This window comes from Hyaena hyaena, unplaced genomic scaffold (assembly GCF_003009895.1).
Source record: "Hyaena hyaena isolate Hyena2069 unplaced genomic scaffold, ASM300989v1 scaffold_144, whole genome shotgun sequence".
Taxonomy (NCBI): Eukaryota; Metazoa; Chordata; class Mammalia; order Carnivora; family Hyaenidae; genus Hyaena; species Hyaena hyaena.
In genome coordinates this window covers 2113836-2134936 of record NW_024080776.1, presented here as the reverse complement: position 1 = coordinate 2134936, position 21101 = coordinate 2113836, and the positions used below count along the sequence as shown (strand labels likewise).

The following is a 21101-nucleotide window of genomic DNA, read 5'->3' as shown; positions in this document are numbered from 1 at the left end:
TGTACACTTGTTTACTAAAGTTATATAAATGAGCATGTGTTCATGTTTAAAATGTATGACTAATTTATGTATTTATTTATTTTAAATATTTATTTTTGAGAGATCGTGCATATGATCATATAGTCAAGTGCAAGCAGGGGAGGGGCAAAGAGAGAGAGAGGGACAGAGGATCCAAAGCAGGCTCAGTGCTGAAAGCAGAGAGTCCGATGAGGGGCTCAAACTCACAAACTGTGAGATCATGACCTGAGTCAAAGTCAGGCGCTCAACCGACTGAGTCACCCAAGGCGCCCCTAAAATGTATAACTAATTAAATTACATAATTTAATTACCCTGTGATCTTCTAATATCAGACTACTAATGCTATACCATATAAGTTACACAATTAAAAACTTTAAAAAACATATCTGTATGCCAGTGTGATTGATTATATGTAATGAGGAAAAAAATTTGGGACACTGAAAACAGTTCAGGAAAAAAATAAAACAAAAATTTCCTCGGATTGCCTCTGAATGATAGAAGCGTGGATGTTTATTCCAAAATGAGCCTTATTTTATGGAGGCTCAAACACACACCCTCACAAAATTTTGTGAAAAATCCTAATTTCTGAGTTCTAATTTTGAGATTGCTGCATCAAAAGTGGTCTCCAAAAAGACGCAGTCCCACTTACTCAAATATAAATGATGAATCCCAAGAATCTGTTTTACAGTACATGGAAAAAAGGTCTCTAATTCATGTCTTCTACACCAGCCAGTCTGTTTATGACAGACATGCTCAAGCACTCATTTGGATATAAAATGCGTTCAGAATTTTTATGTACATGTAAATAAGCAAGCAGTGTTGACTGCCCAGAGTGCGGGGAGCCGGGAGACACCGCAGGCTGGGAAAGGCAGAGAGAGAAACGCTGACCGACGGATGCGGGACAAGAGAGTCCTATTGGGCTTGGAGAATGGGAAGGTCCAAGTCCTGCAGACGCGGGGTGAGGCCCCGAACCGCAACAGAAGCCAGCCTCCCTTGTACTTGCGGCACACGAGGCTGCACCGATCAGAACGTGAAAAGGGCTTTGTATACTGTGAAGGAAAGATACGAACACTTGCCGCTCGAGACCAGGGCACAGGGCTTCCAGCCCGCTCAGAGAGGGAGCTTCATTTGATTAATATCCAGGCAGTTGGCAGAGTATCTGGCAGACAGCAGGAAGTCAGCGATGTTCGCTAAGCTGCTGCTTTTTTTTTTTTATGTATGTATGTATGTTTGTTTGTTTGTTTGTTTTGAGAGAGAGAGAGAGAGAGAGAGACTGCGTGAACAAGCAGAGGAGGGGTAGAGAGAGAGAGAGAGAGAAAATGAATCCCAAGCAGGCTCCACGCTGTCAGCAGGGAGTCTGACACGGGTCTCAATCTCATGAACCGTGAGATCATGATCTGAACAAGTCAGACACTTAACCACTGAGCCACCTGGGTGCCCCTCTTCTCCCTTCCAAGCAATGAAGAAACAAGGTGAGGTTTTATCAGAGGCTTTGTTTCTAGAATTAACCGTCTGTCAAAAAACCATCCAACTAATTTTCATCCCTGTTCTCACTTCCAGGATAGCTTGCTTCTTTTCCTCTGATCAAGGTGGGCTTTGAACAAGACCTTTCACCAGGATCTTGTCACCAGCTCTATCTGAACAAGTCAAGATGAGACAGTACCTTCTTTCTTGGGCCAAAAGCTTCCAATCTGCCCTGTGTGCATGCATCTATGCACACAGCTGAGGACTGCAGGCCTGTCACTGGGGCAGAAGGTCTCTCTCTCTCTCAAAACTTCTGGCATAAAATTGCTCATAATATTCTTTTTATCTTTAATTTTTTTTCTAATATTTATTTTTGAGAGACAGAGAGACAGAGCATGAGCAGGGGAGGGGCAGAGAGAGAGGGAGACACAATCCAAAGCAGGCTCCAGGCTCTGAGCTGTCAGCACAGAGCCCCATGTGGGGCTTGAACCACAAACAATGAGATCATGACCTGAGCCAAATTCGGACGCTTAACCCACTGAGCCACCCAGGCGCCCCTCTTTTTATCTTTTTCATGTCTGTAGCTTCTCTAGTGTTGTCCCTTCTCTATTCCTGGTTACTCATTTGTCACGGGTGTTCCCACGCTCTCCCCTGATTCCTCTGTGGCCAGTCTTGCCAGAGCTCTGACAATTTTATCTGTCTTTTGAAAGCACAAACTTTTCAGCTTGTTAATCCTCTACATTCTGCTTTGGTTTGTTGCTGGTGCTGTTTCTCTTCAAACTCTACTCCTTATTATTTTGGTTTCCATCTTTGGGTTTAATTTGCTGTACATTTTCTGACTTCTTGAAACACATGTTTGGATCACTGACTTTCACCCTTTGTTCAGTTTTTCCCTAAAATACACTTTCAGGTCTATAGATTTCCCTCTAAGCTTGGTTTTAGTAGCATTACACGAGTTCTAACGTAGTGTTTTTAATTCAAAATACTCTCCAATTTCCATTATGATTTCGTCATTGACCCAATGACTATTTACAAGTTCATTTCTTAACTTCTAAACATATAAGGATTTTCTAGTTATCTTTCTGTTACTGATTTCTAGCTTAATTCCACTGTGGCTAGAGAATTTGTTCTGGATGCTACCAATCCTGGGAAATCTGTTGAGATTCGCTGCATGTATTGCCTGACGTTTTTTCTTCATTTATCTGATAAAATCTAAACTCTTTTTAGATAAAATCTAAACAATGTGACCTGAATCATGACCTACTCACCTGGTGAGGGATGACCCCCCATTTACACCCTACATGCTGGCCATGCTGGACTCCCCGTAGTTTTCCCAAAGATGCCAGGCTCTTTCACATTCTGTGCCTTTGCCCATAATCTTCTCTGTGCCAGAAATCCCCCACTGCTACTGTCTGCTCCTCTTCATCCTTCTCTATGCAGCTCAGATGTCCCCTCCTCCATGCAGCCCTTCCGGCCCTCTCCCCATCGCTGAACTACTAGGGGCAGCTGGTCCCCACACCTCCTGGCTTTCTCTTGCCACCATTCCTCCACACTGCTGCCAGAGCTATCTTACTAAAGCGCAAATACAACCGCTTCTCTCTCCTGCTTACAATCCTTTCATCTGAGACTCCCCTCTACCTGGAACCCAAACTCAGTGCTCCATGCAGAATGTTCTCCTAGCCCTTCTCCAGGCCCCCACACCTCTGTTCATGTGATTCCCTCTACCTAAAATGCACTTCCCACCTGCAGTTTTCCTGCAGTTTTCAAGTCCAGGCTCAAAAGTCGCTGCCTCCACAAAGCCTTTCCTACACTCATCCTCTAACACTGCACTTCCAGGGCAAGTTAACTACTCCCTGCATAACAGTAAAGATCATGGGCAGTGGTGGGGGCAGATGAATTTCCCTTCGTTAATTTTTAATTATAGTATTTATTTCATTTCAGGAGGATTCCGGTGCTTTCAGAGTGTGGGCTTTGCAAAAGGCTGGCTGGCACCATGTGCCCAGCCATACCTCCCTCTCTTAGTGTGCGTAACACCTGGTGCCCTAATGTTTTTACGATATTCCTTACCAGGGGCGCCCGGGTGGCTCAGTCAGTTAAGCATTCGACTTAATGGGTTCAAGCCCCATGTCAGGCTGTGTACTAATAGCTCAGAACATGTAGTCTGCTTCAGATTCTGTGTCTCCTTCTCCCTCTGCCCCTCCCCTGCTTGCACACGCTCTCTCTCTCTCAAAAGTAAATGAACATTAAAAAAATAAAATAAAATAAAGTATGCCTTCCCTAACCAGGCTATAATTTCATTAAAGGTATGGACTGAGGCTAATTTAATTTTGATCTTAGGAAACTAGCACAGTAACCAGCTTAATAAGTACAACTAAATGAACTTCACTGAGGGAATAAAGGAGGGTAATTTTAAATTCTAGGTACTCAAATGGAAATTCCAGATGAAAACTTTGTGTTCTGTTAATTCTCCTTCACACCAAAGTCCAGAACACCACATCTCCACCAGTTATTTCCATTCCGTGTAAGAATCTTTAATGGTCCGGCTACATCAAACCTAAAGTTGCACAGCTGACATCTGGGCCTCCATAATGGGGCTCTGCCCCCCTCCAATCTTCCATCCCCCTCCTCCTCCCCCTCCCCCACCATTCTTCACTGGCTGCTCTCAGCAATCACTGTTGCTTCAGAAATACTGCTAATGCTCTACTTACCTAGACCACTTTTCCCAGGTCCCCTAACATCTTACCCCTTTCCTTTCTTTAAGTTGGTTTTTTTTTTCTTTTTGAGAGAGAGCAGCGGAGGGGGGAGGGAGAGAGAGAGAGAGAGAGAAAGAGAGAGAAAGAGAATCCCAAGCAAGCTGTCAGTGCAAAGCCTGACTCAGGGCTCTATCTCATGAATAGTGAAGTCAAGACCTGAGCTGAAACCAAGAGTGGCATGCTTAACCGACTGAGCCACCCAGGGGCCCCTGTCTCACCCCTTCCATCAGGGTCCCTGCTCTGGGGCACAGGTCTTTCTCATAGCCCCACCTGATGTCACTTCTTCCTCCTCACCTCTGAAACACTGAATCTGGGGGCACCTGGGTGGCTCAGTCGGTTAAGTGTCCGACTTTGGCTCAGGTCACGATCTCACAGTCTGTGGGTTTGAGCCCCGTGTCTGGTTCTGTGCTGACAGCTCAGAGCCTGAAGCCTGCTTCAGATTCTGTGTCTCCCTCTCTCTCTGCCCCTCCCCCACTCGCTCTCTGTCTCTGTCTCTCAAAATAAAATAAAAGATATTAAAAAAATATATTTTTTGAAACACTGAATCTGGCCCTGCCTTACCCCCTGGGTCCTTTCTCCGAGCCTCGAGCCTTGGCTTTCAGGCTGCAAACTTCCCAGGCCCTGGTGCCTCTGGTCCTGTGTGTCCCACACTGCCCAGAACAAAGCTAGTAAGTGCCCAGCTGTCACTCAGTGGGTCACTGATAATCTCTCTACCTTGGCTCCTCTCTGCTGAATGCAAAGGCTGCTTGGGTGGTACCCACGTGACTCCCCAGGAGCCATCAGTGTCCTCTGTACGAACATGTCCTTATAACCCTAGATGCCCCAACCACCTCCAGGTTACCATGCGCAAGACCGTCCTGCAGAGCTGAGCGAGAGGCAGGAGCGTGTCGTCACAGCTGTGTGACCGAACCAGAGGCTTTTCCATGTCCCTCTGTACCACTAGAAACACACACGCATACACACGCACAAACACAACTGAAGTCGTTTCGCCTCTTTTTGCCTTTCCAGAGCAAGTAAGCTTTAAATTCTGGGCTCTGTATTACTTTGTTCTGTCCCTACCCTCTGGTAAAACCTTGCTTTCCTGAGCCTTTTATAGAGATACCCCCCAGGTAAAAATAAAACTGTGATATTATGCTTTTGGAAGCTTAAATATACAACGCTAAGAAATTTAAAACATTCCGTTTCGAAGTGTCTTTGATTCTCCAACAGTGATGAACTCCAGCCACCGCGGGGTGTGAGCACTGGAATACCACAGCCGCGCGGGCTCCGCATCTGTCCTTCTCCTTCCGTCCGTCCGTCCTTCTCCTCCCCGGCACGGGGCTATGCTAGGCTCAGCATCCCTCAGCCGGTGCCTGGGGTCTGGTCGATGGGATGTGGGCTGCGGAAGGACCCCAGCTCCGGCCCTGGCCCGTGGAGAGCTTCTGCAAAACCTCCCTGTTCTCCCCTACTGCTCCTCTGTGAACTGGACCAGAGGGCCGGTGGAGGCCTCCGGGGCCGCAGGGGCTGCCGGGGTCACTAGATGGGAGCAGTCTGGGTCCCTGAACGATGAGGTGGAACAGAACTCCTCCTCCAGCCCCCCCCAGCCCTGCCCTAGACCGTGACAGGAGATAAAGAAACCTCCACGGTGCTAAGCCACTGCAATTTGGGGGTGGTTCGTCATTATAGAAAGTCCGCTCTGACTAAAATGATAGTATCCTGAATTCTTAAAGTTAAAAATAACAATTATTCCTGAGTGTTACTTACAGGCGACTCTGTCTAAAGCTTTTTAGACATGCGCTAGCCACGTCACTATTCTTCCTTTCAGGTGACTTGGGCACTAGTGGCAGCTGTGGTGCAGCCCTAAGGTTTCCCCCCCCCCCCCCCCCCCCACCGGTAAGGAAGTGTAAGGTCTAGTCCCCATCTGCTGGGAGCATGGTGGGCAAAACCCCCCCGGCTGTCAAGCATCCTCAGGAAATGGCTTAGCTGAGACCAGCTGCCTGCCCAGGACCATCTCTTCTTGGCCTTCCAATGACTAGTGGCGGCCTGTGGCCAGTCAAGGAGAAACTATAAAGGCACAGGCTCCTCCCTCCAACTCAGAAGGGCCATCCCAACCTTCCCAGTCCCCCATGGCATCTGCTGAAGCCTTTCTTGGGACGCAACCACAGCCCAACTTCTCCCTCTGCACAACCCAGCCTCCTTTTCCTCCCCTTCCTTTCTTTTCCCATCAGGAATGGTTGATCCCCAAACCACTCCCCAGTCAGACTAACCTCTGTCTCAGAGTTACTTTTTCATGATCCAACTTGACACAGGCACTATATTTTTGATGCAACAACCCTGCCTCCGAATGTGGCACAAATACCATAGTCTCCAATCAAAAATGAAAATACACAAAGTCACAATGGGATAGACGCTTTCAACTTAGACGCGCCATGATGGGTAAGACAGGTGATAGGGATTGAGGAAAGCACCTGTGATGAGCACCAGGTGTTGTGTGGAAGTGCTCAGTCGCTATACTGTGCACCTGAAACTAATATTACACTGCAGGTGAACTAACTGGAATTTAAATAAAAACTTCTAAAAACTAAAATAAAACTAAGACTCTCTACAAAAAGTCAGAATGTATTATACTATTAAAAAACAGACTCTTTAAAGAAAAAAAGTAAAAGAAATCATAAACATTTTGAGACCTACTTTGAGAAAAGGAGCTTTGAAACTGTCCTAAAGAAAATGTTACCACCTGTCCTGTAATCAAATAAAGAAATTATTAAATACATAACAAAGAGCTACATAATAAAAAAATCAATTGAGATCTGTTATCCATCTGTGCAGGTATTTATTTATTTATTTATTTATTTAATATTTTCATTTCTAGGAGAGAGAGAGACAGCATGAGCAGGGGAGGGTCAGAGAGAAGGGAGACAGACTCTGAAACAAGGAGATACAGACTCTGAAACAGGCTCCAGGCTCCGAGCTGGCAGTCAGCACAGAGCCCGACGCGGGGCTCGAACCCACGAACCACGAGATCATGACCTAAGCGAAAGTCGGACGCCTAACCGACTAAGCCACCCAGGCGCCCCCATCTGTGCAGGTATTTAATGTCTTGTTTCGTTTTGTTTTGTTTTTCTGAGAGAGATAGCAAACAGGGAAGGGACAGAGAAATGGAGAGAATCCCAAGCAGGCTCCACACTGTCAGCACAGACAGTGGGGCTTGAACTCACAAACCACGAGATCATGACCTGAGCCACCCAGGCACCCCTGGAGTATTGCTTCTTGAGTACTCATGACAACACAGTGCTGAGAGCTTCATACACGTGCATTATCTCATTATATTCTTTCTATCTTCTGTAGGCAGTAAAACTCAGATTCAGAAAGAGTAAATAAACTACCTAAGGTCCCAGAGTTAGAACTCAGGCTGGGCTTACTCCAAAGCCTCAATTCTGTGGTAGTCTTGCATACTCAAGCTACTATAAGGAGTTAACTGAGTAATTTGCAAGGGGGAAGGGAAAGCAAAAGGCACGTATGTGTGATTCCAAAACCTGTTCTCTCTCCTCTTACCAGTTTCTACTGGATGTAGGCACAGCCCCGGCCTTCTAGGTACACACACTCCAGCGAATGAGTTAAAGAACTATTCCATGCCCAATTTTACCAGAAGGAAGATATACCCCCGGTTCAAAACTCTCCTCTAGCAATTCAAAAGGTTCTTCTGCCCTCTAGTGGCCAAAGGAGATTACTACAGATCAAAGCTCCATTAAAAAGCTAAAATACCATATAAAGGCAATTTGGCAGTCACACAAAACAGCAGGAGGCAACTGTGATGGGCTCATAACGAAGCAGATTTAATAACTCAAAAATCTGATCTTTCCACTCTTCCATGACAACCACTGCTTGGAATGAGATCAGAAGAATAACAATACTAAGGATCAGAGAAAGACAACAAAAATCAGTATTTTGTAATGATAATAAGGAATATGACAACTGCTACATCCACTTAGGACAATCTAAACATTCTAAACCCCAAAGAGAACTCCTGATCTTTACTTTCCACATTTAACAATGTGTTTTAGAAGTCTTCTCATAGCAGCCAATACAGAGACTCATGCATCCGGGGCAGAGCACCCTCTTGGATGGGTGAACTTGACCCCTACTGGTGAACATTTGACCGCCTTCCAAACTTTCACCGTTAAAAACAATACTTCAAAAAACAAATAAAAACTGCGACAGTGCTATCATTTTGTAAGTGTGCAAGAATACCTACAGATGAATTCCTAGGAGAGGAAATGTGGGGCCAAAGGGCACATGCATGCCTTTACACTACTTTTTAAACTCTTTTCTTCCTCTGACTTTCCCTCCTGTCTCTCTGGGGTGCTCCTTCTCATGCTTTCTTAAAAGTTTTATTTTAAGAAAAATAAAAGTTTTATCGGGGTGACTTTACAAGTAGTGACCACTTGCTGCTCACCCCTTAGTTATTAATTCCTCCAGGACTTGGTCCTTGGTCCTCTTTCATCCTATATTCACCAAGCAGCCACAAATTAATGAAAGATTTTTGTTTGATTTTTAAAAAACGTTTCTTTATTTTGAGAGAGAGAGAGCACAAATGGGGTAAGGGACAGAGAGAGGAGAGAGAGAATCCCAAGCAGGCTCCCCACTGTCAGCACGAAGCCCGACATGGGACTTGAAATCATGAACCATGAGATCATGACCTGGCCTGAAACCAAGAGCTGGACACTTAACTGAGCTACCCAGGCGCCCCTGATTTTATTTTCAATGAAAGTTTTCTAACTATACAAAAGTAGAGAGAAGAGTGTAATGAACCCCAACCAACAGATTAAGCAATTAAAACATCTTGCTATTGGTTTCCTGTTTTCACTCCTTTCGTCTTTCGCTCTCTCTCTTCTCTCCCCTTCCATCCCTTGCCCCTCTTTCTTTCTTCTTCTATTTTGACTACATTATTGTAAAATAAGTCCCTGACATCATGCTGTCTCATCTCTCAATACTTTGTCTGGACGTAATTATAAACAGAAAGAGACTCCCTTATATGACCACAATATCATGATCACATCTAACAAAGTTAATAATTTCTTAATATCATCAAATGCTCAGTCTACATTCACAGTTCCACAATTATCTCAAAAAAAAAAAAATCTTTCTACAGCTAGCCTCGTAGGTTTCAAGGGAAGTGTATACCCAAACAAATCCCAAGCCAAGTCTGCAACAGCCCGTAACTACTAAATCTTAAAGAATTTCTAGGTTCCCAAACACCTACCAACAGGAAATGAACTGCTAAGGCTCCCAGGAAGGGCATTCCTCTCAATGCCCATGCTCACGTAGCCTTGGCAGCTACAGGTCAAGGAAGAACCACCCTATACCCTTTACCTAGCATATTCCCATCCCCCTGGTCCTAACCAAACACTATTTTCTATCTTTACAGATTTGCCTCACTTGATCATCTCGTACAGCATGTGGTCCTTTATGACTGGTTCATGTTTTCAATGCTCATTCATGTAGGATATATCAGTACCTCATTCCTTTCTTAATATTCCACTGTATGGAAAGATCACATTTCATGTATCCACTTATCAGTTGATAGATATTTGGATTGTTCCCACTTTTTAGCTGTTATGAATAATACTGCTATGAAAGCTGTGTACAAGTTTTAATTTGGACATATTTTCATTTCTTTTGAGATCCTAGGTATAAACTCTGGGTCAAATGTTAACCCTATGTTTAACTTCTTTATGTTAATTTGCTTATTTTCAGAGAGAGAGAGAGAAAAGGGCACAGAAAGAAGGAGAGACAGTGAGAATCACATGAGATCACTACCTGAGCAGAAACCAAGAGTCCGATGCTTAACGACCAAGCCACCCAGGAGCCCTGGTAACTGTATGTTTAACTTCCTAAGGAACTGCCAGGCTGTTTTCCAAAGTGGCTTCACCATTTTACATTCCCACCGGCAGTGCATGAAGGCTCTAATTTCTCCACATCCTCACCAACACTTGCTATTATCTGTCATTTTGATTAGAGCCATCCTCATAGGTGTTAAGTGGGTTCTCAATGTGATTTTGACCTGCACTGCCCTGGTGATGAATGATGTTGGGTATCTTTTCATGTGCTTATTGACCATGCGTACACAGGTTTCCTCCACTATCCAAAAGTAGAGCACCCCTATGAAACCTTTCATAAGCCAAAATGGCCTAAAGTGAAGAAGCAATTACCACTAATTTATATGGAAAAATGTTTGAGCGTTCCCAGATACAAAAATAATAACCCCTTTAGGCCCTTCTGATATTTCAGGACACATCTTGCTAAAGGATGCATAAAATAAATTGAGATGAAGCACTAAGGCTCACACAGTTCAAGGCTATGGCAGCTTGAGGCTGACACAGTGAGTGTAGTTCCCGCAGAGAGAACTAGGAGGCACCATTCTTGCTGCTTGAAGTGCACGCTTCGTGGATAATAACTCACTGCAAAACAAACACTGAATGCTACTTTCTCTTTTCGCCTTTTTTCATGAAAGCAAAAATCCTCTTCAGAGTTCTCTTGGCGAAAACAGGTACTAATAATGTAGGTCTTTCGTAAAAGCAAAGTAGCTAACATGAACTTTTGCAAAGCAGGAGATACCTGCATCATTGGCTAAATGGCTATTGAGATCCTTTGCCCATTTGAAAAATTGGGTTGTCTTTTTATTATTGAGTTATGAGAGTTGTGCATTCTGTTTTTCCCATCTTTTCCATTGAGAAGAAAAGCTTCCCAACCACTTAAGACAGTAGTGATTGTTCTTTTTCTATAGCAAAAAGTAACTACCAGAACTGGTTTCAAGCTCATCCAAATCAATGATAGCTTCACACCATTATACAAGCTTTTGAAAAGCCAGACAATCAACAACAGCTTCACCTCAATGACCAGGCTTCTGAAGGCCATTCCATTCAACAAGAATCCTATTCAGACAGCTGTGTAGCCAGAGCTAAAGGTCAACCAATCCCTAAACACTCTTCCTGCTGAAAGTCTACCAATGCCTGAACTCCACTCTTTTGAAGACTCTAGAATAAATAGGGGTTCCTGATACCCTGGTATGGGGACCACTTTACAACCTTAAAACTCAGGGGCGCCTGGGTGGCTTAGTCGGTTAAGCGTCCGACTTTTGCTTAGGTCATGATCTCGCGGTTCGTGGGTTCGAGCCCCGCGTCGGGCTCTGTGCTGACTGCCAGCTCAGAGCCTGGAGCCTGTTTCAGTCTGTGACTCCCTCTCTCTCTGACCCTCCCCTGCTCACGCTGTCTCTCTCTCTCTCTCCTAGAAATAAATAAAACATTAAAAAAAAAAAATTAAAAAAAAAAACAGAGAATTCCAGAGAGGGCCTATGTGATATGGGTTAATAATTATATTAACACTTAACTATACTGGACATTAAAACTAAGAAATATTTAAATACTAATTTAAAATTAACAGTAATAAGCCCATTAAATATTACCATAAGCAATACAATTTTAAGAAAAATAACGATTCCCCCCCAAATTTAGTAGAAACAGTGGCACTGTTTTAAATTTGTGCAAATGTCCTTTTATATACAACTTTATAAAGGAAGTCTGAATACTCCTCAATTTCCACATTCAATCTGTTGTGAAATGTTTTAAATATATGAAAGGTTTTTGGCCTCTCACACATATACAGTGTGTGAGAAGAGAGAGAGGTATTATAATAACCATTTCAGATGGTTATGAATATTCCTCTTTGATGCTACCCCAAAAATAAAAAAATGGTAGTTTCTTAAAGGTTAGTGACAATATTGAATCTGAAACCTTATCAGTAAACATTTTCATTCTTTGTTACATTAACATCCACTGGTCTTATACTTTGAATGAATCTTTTAGCCGTGCATAATTTGTTAACATCCTTAACAGTGGTCTTTTGGACATTATTAGTTCACGGAGTTATGAACTTCCAATGTTTTCACATTCATTATCCCATATTTTAAAAAATCACATTTGTAGGGTGCCTGGGTGGCTCAGTCCGTTAAGCATCCGACTTTGGCTCAGGTCATGACATGGGGGTTCGAGCCCCGCCTCTGGCCCTGTGCGGACAGCTCAGAGAGTGGACCCTGCTTCAGATTCTGTATCTCCCTCTTTCTGTTCCTCCCCGCTACTTCTCTCTCTTTCTCTCTCTCAAAAATAAACATTAAAAAAATTTTAGTAAGTGGCGTTTGTTAATATCACTACCAATCTCCTCAGAAACGTGTTTAAATATTAAGAAGGTGTCAGTTTCATGGCAGCAGACAGAAGCTTTTCAGAATTCTAATTTTTGCTTGAAAGCTCAAGTTTTATCTAAATAAAAAAAAAGTCAGTTGTTTCTCTTGAAGGGACAGGTTTACTGTATTCATTTTTTAGAAAGTCTGCCAAATACCCTGTATGAATAATCACGGTTTGCCTGCCAGTCATTTTTTCAAGTAAAAATGGTGCTCCACCAAAAGGCTAGCTAGTTCAGCTTGCAGCTCAATCTCATAAGTGCTCTTCCTTGAGACAAGAATAAAACTTCAGTGTGCATAGTAGCGCTTTGCGCATACTTATGCATATTTCCCACTTCATCACTGTATCTGTTTTGTGTTTATTTTGCTTTTGTTTTAAGAAGGCTCTACACCCAACATGGGGCTCAAACTCACCACTCCTGAGATCCACAGTTGCGTGCCTTACCAACTGAATCAGCCATGCGCTCCCATCATAATTTTTTAGTAAAATGATATATACTCTAAGGTCAAGATTAAATGAAATTAGGTCTGTTTCATCAAGAACATTCTTTTTTTAAAAAATATTCATTTAAGTAACCTCTGCATCCAATGTGGGGGCTCAAACTCATGACCCCGAGATCAAGAGCCACATGTTCTACCAATTGAGCCAGCCAGGTACCCCTCACCAAGAACTTTCCTTTGTTTTTTTTTTTAATTATAAACTGCCTTCATGTTCAATAAGGTTATCATTTGGGGAAATCTTTGTTTCAAGTATATATGTGTGCACAGGATTCTAATATGTGTTCTTACTGTGGGTCATAGTTTTAAAAAAAAGTATAGAAAAGGCTATTTAATAATATCTAAAGGTCTCTCCTAATTCAAATCTCCTATACTTCTACTACCTCCTAATGATTGCTGATTCTTTGGAGGTAAATCTTTTATATTTTTTATTTGTTTAATTTACATACAAGTTAGTTAGCAGATAGTGCAACAATGATTTCAGGAGTAGATTCCTTAATGCCCCTTACCCATTTAACCCATCCCCTCCACAATCCCTCCTGCAACCCTCTGTTCTCCATATTTAAGAGCCTGTTATGTTTTGTCCCCCTCTTTTATATTATTTTTGCTTCCCTTCCCTTATGTTCTTCTGTTTAGTATCTTAAATTCTTATATGAGTGAAGTCATATAATATCTGTCTTTCTCTGACTCATTTCACTTACCATAATACCCTCTAGTTCCATCCATGTAGTTGTAAATGGCAAGATTTCATTCTTTTTGATTGCCACGTAAAACTTCATTGTATATATATACACATATATATATGTATACACATATATACATATATATCACATCTTCTTTATCCATTCACCAGTCAATGGACATTTGGGCTCTTCCATACTTTGGCTATTGTTGATAGCATTGCTATAAAGAGGTGCATGTGCCCCTTCAAAGCAGTGCACCTGTATCCCTTGGGTAAACACCTAATAGTGCAATTGCTGGCTCATATGGTAGTTCTATTTTTCATTTTTTGAGGAAACTCCATACTGTTTTCCAGAGTGGCTGCACCAGTTTGCATTCCCACAAGCAGTGCAAAAAATATCTTCTTTCTCTGCATCCTCACCAACATCTGTCATTGCCTGAGTTGTTAATGTTAGCCATTCTGACAGGGGTGAGGTGGTATCTCATTGTGGTTTTGATTTGTATTTCCCTGATGACGAGTGATGTTGAGCATTTTTTCATGTGTCTATTCGCCATCTGGATGTATTCTTTGGAAAAGTGTCTATTCGTGTCTTTTGCCCATTTCTTCACTGGATTATTCATTGTGGGGGTGTTGAGTTTGACAAGTTCCTTATAGATTTTGGATACTAACTCTTTATCTGATGTGTCATTTGCAAATATCTTCTCTCATTCCATCAGCTGCCTTTTAGTTTTGCGGATTGTTTCCTGTGCTGTGCAGAAGCTTTTTTATTTTGATGAGGTCTCAATAGTTCATTTTTGCTTTTTTTTCCCTTCTCCAGAGACGTGTTGAGTAAGAAGTTGCTGCAGCCAAGGTCTATGAGGTTTCTGCCTGCATCCTCCTCTAGGATTTTGATGGCCTCCTGTCTTACATTTAGGTCTCACCAAGAACACACTTACGTGAGGGACGCCTGGATGGCTCAGTTGGTTGAGTGTCCAACTCTTGATTTCTGCTCAGGTCATGATCCCAGAGTCGTAGAATTGAGCCCTGCACTGGGTTCCATGTTGAGTGTAGAAACTGCTTGGGATTCTCTCTCTCCCCTGCTCACATTCATGTGAAGTCTCTCTAAAAAAAATTAGGGGTGCCTGGGTGGCTCAGTTGTTTGAACATCCAACTCTTAACTTTTGGCTCAGGTCATGATCTCTGTCACAGTTGGTGAGACTGAGCCCTGTGTTGGGCTCCACGCTTTTAGCCCTTTTAGCACAGAGCCCACTTGGGATTCCCCCTCTCTTCCTCTCCCACTGTCTCTCCCACTCTCTTTCTCTCAAAATAAACTTTTAAAAGTAAATTAATTTAATTTTTTAAAAAAATACTTAAGTAAAACTGGCTTTTCCCCCCCAGTGTGTGGCAGTGAAAAGTACAATGACTGTTAGTTCAGTTTGGTACCACTGCTTTGCTCTGTGCACAAGTGTGAGCACTTATACCCACCATCACTTTGCAACATCAATGTAAATGTCAACTCACTGCAACAGGCAACCAATATCTTATTATTAACATGAAAATGCTCTTGATCAAACTCTGAAAAACCACTGGTAGGACACAGTTTTTGCTCAAATGACTAATACAATTCAACTTTTTGTCTCACATATAAGTGTTGGCCTCTTCTTTCAAAATCATTTGTTTAACTTTCCTGCCTTCTTTCTTTTTTTTCCCTCGTTACATTTCTTCTGTTAGTTCTGGAGCCATGCACTTTACGCACTCTATTCGTGTAGCAGTTAACCGAGAAATCTCACCTGCACATAAAACTTAAAATTCTAAATTTATCAATATATTTAACCTTCCTACCAAACAAAACAAGAAAAATACTTTAACTCTTAACATCTTTCAATTGACATGCTATTACTGACTAGTAGTATAGTTCTCTCCCTTTGTTTTTATAATGCCAAGTATTAGGCAATACTGCCAACGTTTACTTAGATTTCCTCACATGTTTACCATTCTCTTTGCTTACCATTCCCTTCTGTGTCTTTCTTCTGGAATCGTTTTCTTTTTTCTGAGGTTTATACTTGGCAAGTGCCTTTACTGAGTATCTGTTAGTACGAACTTTCTTCAGTGTTTGTGCCATTCTTGAAACTTGCAGAAATAAGGGGCGTCTGGGTGGCTCAATTGATTAAGTGTTTGACTTCGGCTCAGGTCATGATCTCATGGTTCGTGGGTTTGAGGCCTGAGTCAGGCTCTTTGCTGATAGCTAGCTCAGAGCCTGGAGCCTGTTTCAGATTCTGTGTCTCCCTCTCTCTCTGACCCTCCCCTGCTCATATTGTCTCTCTCTCAGAAATAAATAAAACATTAAAAAAAAAAAAAAGTAAAAGAAACTTGCATATGCAGGGTTCTAGGTTGACAGGTGTTTTCTTTACACAAAATAAAACAGTTCACAGTCTCTGACTTTATTGCTGCTCTTGAGAAGTCAATTGTCAGTCTAACTGTTGTTCTTTGGAAGGTAATCAGTCCTTTTCCTCTGGCTTTTAAAAATATATATATTTACTTATTTTTGAGAGCAAGAATGAGCGGGGGAGGGGCAGAGAGAGAGGAACAGAAGATCCGAAGCAGACTCTGTGCTAAGTGCAGAGAGTCTGACACAGGGCTCAAACTCACCAACCATGAGATCATGACTTGAGCCAAAGTTGGACACTTAACCGACTCACCCACCCAGGCTCCCCATCTCTGGCTATTTTTAAAAACAGTATTACTGGGGTGCCTGGTGGCTCAGTCAGTTAAGCATCTGACTTCAGCTCAGGTCAAGATCTCACGGTTCATGAGTTCAAGCCTTGTGTAGGGTTCTGTGCTGACACCTCACAGCCTGGAGCCTGCTTCAGATTCTGTCTCCCCCTCTTTCTCTGTCCCTCCCCTGCTTGTGCTCTCTCTCAAAACTAAATAAACATTTTAAAAATTTAAAAATTTAAAAAAACAGTATTACTGAGATATAAATGAACATACAACAAACTGTCTGTGTATAAATTATACAACTTGAATTTTGACATATATCCGTGCAACCGTCACAACTATGATAAGAAAGATATCAACCCCACAAGTTTCTTCATGCCTTTTTAATCCCACCCCTCCCCTACTCCATTCCCATGCTAATCTAATCTGCTTCTTGTCACTATAAATAAGTTTCCCTTTTATAAATAGAATCATGTTTTATGTACTCATTTGTGTCTGGCTTCTTTCACTCAGCATAATTATTGTGAGAGTCATCCATGTTATATTTGTATCAACAGTTCATTCCTGTTTTGTACCCACAGGAGATGACAGATGTTACGTAAATTTGTTGTGGTAATTATTTCACTATATATATATATATATATATATATATATCAAATCATCATGCTGTATACCTAAAACCAATACAATGCTGCATGCCAATTATATCTCATAGAACTGGAAAAAAAATAGTTCATTCTTTTTAAGTTCATTCCTTTTTAATGCTGAGTAGCATTCCATTGTATAGATGTACCACAATCTATTCCCTTACTGATGGATCACTGAGTTGTTTCTAGTTTAGGACTATTACAAACAAAGCTACAATGGGGCATCTGGGTGGCTCAGTGGCTTAAGCTTCTGACTTTGGCTCAGGCCATGATCTCACGGTTCGTGGGTTAGAGCCCCGCGTTGGGCTCTGTGCTAACAGCTCAGAGCCTGGAGCCTGTTTCAGATTATGTGTCTCTCTCACTCTCTGACTCTCTCCTGCTCATGCTCTGTCTCAGAAATAAATAAAAAACAATTTAAAAATTCAAACAAACAAAGCTACAGTCAACGCACATGGACAAGTCTTTTCACTCCTCCTGAAGAGGAACAGCTGGGTATGTTAAATGAATGTTTCATGGTTTTAAACACTACCAAACTGCTTTTCCAAGTGTTTGTATCATTTTCCACGACCACCTGCAGTGCAGGAGTGTTACAGCTGTCCCATCCTGGACAACGCCTGAGGTGGTCTATCTTTTTCATATTAGCCATTCTAAAGAGTTTAGAGTAATATTTTCTTGTGGTTTTAATTTCCACTTTCTCCTAAGGACTAATCATGTTAAGTATCTTTTCATGTGCTCACATGTTGTCTGCATATCTACTTTGGTAAAGTGTCTATTCACGTCTCTGCCCTCTTTGATGTATTCAAAATACAAGTTATTTATTGTATATATGGTTTGCAAATTTTCTCCCAGGCTGTGGCTTGCCTTTAAATTTTTGTAACGTTTTTTGAAGAGCAAAAATTTTTACTTTGATGCAGTCCAATTTATTAAACTTTTCATGTTTTTTTCACCCTCCCTAAGATATCTTTAGCAAACTCAAGGTTACCAAGATTCTCCCCTACATTTTGTTCCATGAGTTTTATAGTTTAAGTGCTTCCATTTAGATATATGATACATGTCAAGTTAATCTTTTATATGGTAAGAAACATGGGTCAAGATTTGTTTACTTGCTACCATTTACCACAAAGATTATATTTTTTCCTATTGAATTGCCTTGGTATCTTTATCAAAAATCAACTGGCTATTAAATAAAGTCATAGGAATAAAAGGGACAGTATAAGGAATACAGTCCATGACATTGTGATAGCAATACAGCAGGACAGATGGTAGCTACACTTGTGGTGAACACAGCATAACGTGTAAACTTGTAAAATCACTAAGTTGGACACCTGAAACTAATGTATCATTGTGTGTCAACTATGCTCAAATAAAAAAAAATTTTTTTTTTAATTGAAAAAAATCCCATTGGCCACAGATATGTGGGTCTATTACTGGACTATTTTCTGTTCCATTGATCTATATGTCCACCTTAACACCAGTCCAAGTGTACTTAAGTATACTTAACACCATTACTGCTCTTATCTTATTATTGTAGCTTTATAAGTTTTGAAAGCAGGAAGTATATAAATCTTCCAACTTAGTTTTTTTTTAATATTTATTTACTTAAATTCGAGTTAGTTAACATACAGTGTAGTACTGGGTTCGGGAGTAGAACCCAGGGATTCTTCACATACAACACCCAGTGCTCATCCCAACAAGTGCCCTCCTTAATGCTCATCACTCATTTAGCCCATCCTCCCCTCCATATACCTCCCCTCCAGCAACCCTCAGTTTGTTCTTTGTATTTAAGAGTCTCTTATAGTTTGCTTCCCTCTGTTTTTATCTTATTTTTCCTTCCCTTTCCCTATGTTCATCTGTTTTAAGTTCCACATAAGTGAAATCATATGGTATTTGTCTTTCTCTGACTTATTTCACTAATACACTCTAGTTCCATCCATGATGTTGCAAATGATTCATTTTGATCACCGAGTAACACTCCATTGTATATATATACCACATCCTCTTTATCCATTCATCAGTCAATGGACATTTGGGTTCTTTCCATAATTTGGCTACTGTTGATAGCACTGCTATGAACATTGGGGTGCATGTGCCCCTTCGAATCAGCATTTTTGTATCCTTTGGGTAAATACCTAGTAGTGCAATTGCTGGGTCATAGGGTAGTTCCATTTTTCATTTCTTGAAGAACTTTCATACTGTTTTCCAGAGTAGTTGCACCAGTTGGAAAAGTTCTCCTTTCTCTGCACCCTTGCCAACATCTGTTGTTTCCTGAGTTGTTAATTTTAGCCATTATATTTATAAGCTCTGTGCCCAACATGGGACTTGAACTCACGACCCCATGATCAAGAGTCACATGCTCTACCAAAACTGTTTTGACTATTTTATTTTTTTAAATGTTTTATTTATTTCTGAGAGAGAGAGAGAGAGAGAGAGAGAGCGTGAACAGGGGAGGGTCAGAGAGAGAGGGAGACACAGAATCCGAAACAGGTTCCAGGCTCTGAGCTGGCTGTCAGCACAGAGCCCGACATGGGGCTCGAACCCACGAACCGTGAGATCATGACCTGAGCCGAAGTCAGACACCCAACCTGCTGAGCCACCCAGGTGCCCCATCTGTTTCATTTTTGACTTAAACTATGTTTTTAAAGTTCCATCCATGTTGTTTTGTGTATAAAGGATCTGTTACTTTCTAATAGCTGCAAATCATTTCATGATACAAATACCCTACTTTTTGCCTACTAACCCCCACCCCTAGGATGGAAATACATTCATTCTCCAATTCCCTGGGCACACAAATAATGTATGTCTCTAACAAGCAATATGGAATATATACATATATAAAAGGGCAGACTTGCTGAGCTAAAGGATGTATGTTGGTTATTACAGGAATGTGTTCCAGAATGGCTTTACCTGTCTACTTTCCACTAGCAAAGAATACTTGTTACTATATTCTCACATTCCTGCCAACACTTCCTAACATTTTTTTGTCAGCCTAAGGTATAAAGTAACATCTTGTTGTAATTTTAATATTTTTATAGCCCATGAGTTTGAATATCTATTCCTATGCTTAGCCTTAATGGGTTTCTTATTCCGTAAATTCCATGTTCTAATTCTTTCCCCATTTTCTACTGGGATTGATGCCTTTTTCTTCTTCATTTGTAGGAATTCCTTGTATATTCTAAATATCAAACTTAGCAAATTTTGTTTTAATTCCAGTACAGTTAACATACAAATATTGAAATTTTCTTCTCCCAGATATTGTCTGCATACTAACTTTGTCTATCATGTCCTCAAGCACACAAACCTCAATGAACATTCTGGGTATGCTTGGAATGAATGTGTACTCTGTCACTGGGTAAAGTCTTCTATAAATGTCAGTTAGGAAAAGGTAGTTCATAGTGTTGCTTAGATCTTCTACAGCCTTACAGAATTTTGACTTGTTTTATTAAATACTGAGAGAGAGGTATTAATATATTTGAACATGATTTGTGGATTTGTCCTTTTCTCCCTTTTAGTTTTAATCAGCTTTTCCTTAATGAAATTTAATACTTTCTGATTACATACATACATATTTATATATGTCTTCCTGACAAATTGCTCCTTTTATCATAGTAATGACCCTCTGTAATCTCTTGTAATATTCTTCGTCATAAGGCATAATGCGCTGAAGTTATGCCAACTTTTCTATGCCTATTGTTCACCTAAGATATATATATATTCTGTATCTTTGAAATCTGTTTTTACTTTGAACATGTTTTCAAATTTAACATACAGGTCTCTCTTAGGGGCACCTGGGTGGCTCAGTAAGTTAAGCGTCTGACTTTGGCTCAGCTCATGATCTCGTGGTTGGTGCGTTCAAGCCCCATGTCAGGCTCTGTGCTGACAGCTCAGAGCCTGGAGCCTGCTTCGGATTCTGTGTCTCCCTCTCTTTCTACCCCTCCCCACTCAAACTCTGTCTCTCTCTCTCTCACTCAAAAATAAATGAACATTTTTAAAAAAGATTTAGGGGCGCCTGGGTGGCTTAGTCGGTTAGGCGTCCGACTTTCGCTTGGGTCATGATCTCGCGGTTCGTGGGTTCGGGCCCCGCGTCGGGCTCTGTGCTGACTGCCAGCTCAGAGCCTGGAGCCTGTTTC

The 21101-nt window shown here is 41.5% G+C and overlaps 1 protein-coding gene across 2 annotated transcripts in view; it reads right to left on the bottom strand.

Moving 5' to 3' along the window:
• Positions 1–21101, bottom strand: part of ST3GAL3 (ST3 beta-galactoside alpha-2,3-sialyltransferase 3) — a 197381-nt gene that overhangs the window by 137525 nt on the left and 38755 nt on the right. The gene's annotated exons all lie outside the window — the stretch shown is intronic.